Raw genomic sequence first — 4853 nt, forward strand, 5'->3', positions numbered from 1 at the left:
TTTTTCTTTTTTTTCATGCTTATTTGAATTTTGTCCAAAGAAATTAATTAAACTTGAAGGACGTGATATTTGTTTCTTGTTTCAACCTCTTTCCCAGATTCCTGCTGCTGGGCGTTGCCCTTAATTAACAGCATTTTTGTTTGAAATCACGTACTTAATGATCCCCATGTTCTCACTCTTTTGTTTGGCTTAGTTTCTTTCCTACTTCCTCGTTCTGTTTCTTTATTTTTGTTTGTTTTGTTGTTGTTTAAAAATTGTTTGTTTATTTGCAAAGACTATACTGTTTATCCAAGTGAATAATTTCTGTAAGTGGAAAAAGAAAAGCCAGGCCAATTTCACTGCTACTTTACTGTCTCAGCTTAATAGCTCTGTGGTTTCTTTTTGTGTGTGTGTGTGTGTTTCTAATTCCAGCTGTGCAACACACATCAAACCAGTCTGTCGTTATACTTCTTGGTAAGCTATGCTACTTAACGTTTCATTTAAAAAACAATTAGTCTTTCTTCCCCTCAAGAAAACAAAATGAAACTATAGTAATATTATTTCAGTTATATCCACAGATACTGGATAATTGATTTCCACTGTACATTAAAAAAGCATTTTTCTGTTTTGTTGGCAACACCAGGCCTCTTTAATGTAATTAATCTCTCAAAAGGTAGAGTGATTCAATTAGGATAACTTTTTAATGGAAATAGCGAGATAACAAAAGACAGAACTCTTCAAAGTTAGTAGAGCAGTCTTGTGTGACTTCTCCACGAAAGGAAAGCGTCCCACTTTAAATCAACTGAGTTTCATCACTGAAAGGAGGATAGAGCCTAGGGGAATCACTCTGGGGCTGAGCTTGCAAGAATATTTTCTTTCCCACGGTAATTAAATATTATATGTATATATATTCCATAAGAAGTCCCATATTGTCAAAAACAGCAAACAAAACATTTTTCTAAACAATATTTGATAAACCCCGTAGGCGTGCAAAGTTAAGAAGAATTCTTGCAATGATGAGTGCAAAATGTGTGAAGGTATGTTATATCTTGAACAGGAAAAAAACATTTTGTCACTGTTTCCTTACTCAGGAACTCCTTTCTTGCAGCTGGGCAGTAACATGCTGCTGATCTACTCGGGAACTGCTGGTGACAACACCAACATGAGGTGACCTGCTGAGGCCGGTAGCTGGGCAATAACGGCAGCACTTCTTTCAGCATCCCTCCTCAACCACCTGCTCTGCAGATGCAGCAGAAAAGCAACTGCTCTTTTTAAGTCTGTGTGAGGATGCATGGTGACTTCACTTGTGAATAACTAACTCAGGCAATGCAAGCTGAAGACTCTATGGCCTGAAGAAGCTCAGGACTAACACCTACTGGGTTTGAGGCCCCTATCTGCTCCAGCAGTATATAAAAGAAGCAACACTTCTTTATGTGATCAAAAATCATCCTCTCTTTCTTATTAGGAGTGAGATAATGTTACTGAAACCAGCAAGAAGCAGTATTTCTACTTACTGTGTTCAAAACCAGTCAGTGTTTAAGGACTGGCTTGCACAGTCCCTACTTGAGCCCCAAAACGTCAGAAATCTGCTCTTCATTAAGGTTTTAGGTCATATGCCATTCATCTGTGTGCATGGAAACCTACTGTCACTGGCTTGTGGGATTAATGTGCAGACCAGAACCAGTGTATAGCCTCTGTCATGCTGGACTTCTCCAGTAAACGTATTTCAATCTGAAGCTGTAAATGACTTAAACTCCAAGTCTTGCCTGCTCATGTTCTATGCCCAAACCTCCCACTGACACGAGTAAGTAGGGACAGGTAGAAAATGCAGGATGTGTTGCTTGTTCTCGTGGGCAAAGATTATGGCATTTCCTACAAAGAAAACCTAATCATCTGAAATGATATTTACTGTTGGTAAAAATAACTTAAGTCAGACTAAAGAAGATTGGGAAACAACCCTCCCCCAACCTCCTTTCACCCCTAGAGTGACTAAGTAATCGTTTGTCTTTGTTTTAAACTTGGCTCATATTCCTTCTACATTTAGATAATACAGAAATGGAACACATCCAGTGAAAACCACCAGCCATCCTTGAGAAGACCACAAAAGTCAGACAGATGCAGGCTCGCTTAGCTGGACTTGGGAAAAAACTACTGAAAAGAACTTTTCCAGAATTCAACCCCTGCATTGTGCAATGGAGAATTACAAAGTCTCTGAGAACACGCTAGCAGAGCTTGCACACGACTCAGAAATGCCTATATAGCAAAACCAAAGGACAGGGTTTTGCAGAGTGGTCAGCCAGAGAGATATTTGTTGATGATGTAATACTTGTAACTCGATAATCTGCTTGAGAAACATGAAGAAGTTCCTGGAAGTATTTTAAACTGCCTTGGAGCATGCAAGTTTATTTGTAGCTGAACAGTTCAAATAAATCCATGTTAGAAAAACACCAATGTCTTCATTAGCTGAGCTTGATGCATTAGACAAAGTCCGTTTATATTAGCATCTCCTTTTTGAGCTCAGCAGTTTGGCTAACAGGCCAGACAGCATTGTTGACAGTACAAATTACTGACTAATTCCTTCAGACACCTTAATAGGGAAATAGGATAAAACAAGACACACTACAGTTGTTTACACCAATGTGCGACCTCTGTATCCCAGGTGATACTGTCCTACTCTCTGCTCATCTATCAGTGACTACCAATGCTTTGGCTTTTAGAAATCACTGGATGAAAGTACAAGCAGCACCACAAACACAGGAGGCAAGAATGACCACTTCTCACTCACTAAAACTGCTCAGTAATATTGGAGGCGTGCAAACTGCTAATCACAGTATCAATCAATAAGGGAGGTTTACAACTTGGTCTTGCCAAAAAAAAAAACCCCAAACTGTCAACAACTTTACAGATCAGGCAGTCACCTTTGTCCCTCAATCCTGATAAAATTCCCACTGAAACCTCCTCTTCCACCATCATCAATGCTCCTGTATCACATTTGGTTTATTTATGGCACTTGTTGAGTGTGGACAATTCAGTTCTGCCAAGAAGATCGTGTGTTCAATGCATCTCATGATGTCCCCCATAAAACTGTACCAGCTTGTTTTCTCAAGGTAGAAGGAAGGCGCAAACATAATAGAAGTAATAAGGAAAAGAGAGGAACTCTCATTATACTTTCAGCTGGAGGAGCTTTTCGGGGCAGTTATTCAGAGCGGCTGCTGCTCTCATCTTTTAAGAGGTGAGGAAAGATGTAGGCCAAAGTACAGTCCAAGGCCTCTAAGGGTCATGGAGTCCAAACAGCCAGCCATATATGTCAGCTGTAATGACTAAACATTATTATTGTTACATGGTGATAAAGACTAAACATGGTCCTATTCATGCATTTTTTGTTTCAAATTTCTCCCAACGAGGTGGTGGAGTCACCATCCCTGGAGGTGCTCAAGAAATGTTTAGGTGTTGTACTGAGGGACATGATTTAGTGAACAAAATTGGTGAAAGGTGGACAGTTGGACTGGATGATCTTGGAGGTCTTTTCCAATCATGGTGATTCTATGATCTATGATTCTGACTTCTACATTACTGCAAAACTAGATTTTTTAATTATTACTTTGAATTAATGTAAAAAAATGCATCTTGGTTAGTGTTGAACCTGATTCTTTGCAATCTGAATCATAGCACATTCATGGGAAGATGATGTAAATGCCCTATCTGTGTTTCCTCATGCCTCATTCAATTTCTTGTCCTTTCTCTGTACGGGGGGGTTGATACCTAGAAAAATACTATGCCAGATCTGTCGAATTGGCTCGACTTTGTCTGGGTTCATGGTGATCTGTGAGAGCAGAAACCCACAAAATGAGAACTCACCAGGAGAGGATCTAGGCACAAAGACAGCCTTTTCTCTACACCAAGGTACAGGCAGTTGCTAGGGGCATATTCCATGAAGAGCTTTGGGATTTTGTTGCTCAGCCATGCAATATGCAAGTCAAGAAGACTGATTAGAGAGGATGTATGGGTCATGATCCAGGGAAAAGTTGTCATGTTTTCCTGCAAAACCTGTCATAGGGGAGAAAGCAGAGGATGCTAAGGACACTATTAACCTGAAAAGTCCTTAAGTCTCTTAATGGATCTTCCCTTAAACCTTAAAAAGGTAGGGAGGTACAGCCAGGAAGAGGAATTTGTTGATTATATGACTTCTAACAGTGGGAATTTTGCAGGATCCTAGACTCAGCTGTCCCCAGTGGGAATTGTGGTAATAGGGCACTGATGGAAATATGCTTTTTCTTCCTTGCAGTTCAAGAGAGATGTTGGCAAAACAAAGTGTAATTTAAATCTTCCTGCTTCTCTTTCAGGGAACCCATGTCTGTATCTTTGTACTTGCATTTGATTCTCCTCATTTCTTTGCTGCTCATATTATTCTCTCCTTATCCCAGTAATCCAAAAGTGTTATTTTCTCTTTCATTTCTTCCCACAGACATCAGGACAGGCAAATAAAAAACAGAAGTAGGAGACCTTGGGAGTACAATGAAAATGAATTTTTTTGCCTCCAGATTAAAAAGAGAAAATGTATTAAGCCCTTAAAAATACAGATTAATCAATTATGTATGCAAAAGAGGACACAAGAATTACCATCATGAAAAGCAGAAGGAAATTCAGAAGTACAGTATATGCCTCTGGGATTCTCCTGACTCAAATCCAGCAAAGGGATATATTTTCCCTCCATGCATGCCCATAAATACCATGAATGTCAAAGGGACACCATTAATTTAGAATAGGTCCAATATTTAGGTTTAGAGAAAAGCGCCTTCATAAAACATTATCATAACAGCAACAGCTTTAAAAATTTTAAGCACATTTCAGCAACCGTTAAAGAGGGAAAAAAG

Source organism: Meleagris gallopavo, chromosome 6, assembly GCF_000146605.3.
Source record: "Meleagris gallopavo isolate NT-WF06-2002-E0010 breed Aviagen turkey brand Nicholas breeding stock chromosome 6, Turkey_5.1, whole genome shotgun sequence".
Lineage (NCBI taxonomy): Eukaryota > Metazoa > Chordata > Aves > Galliformes > Phasianidae > Meleagris > Meleagris gallopavo.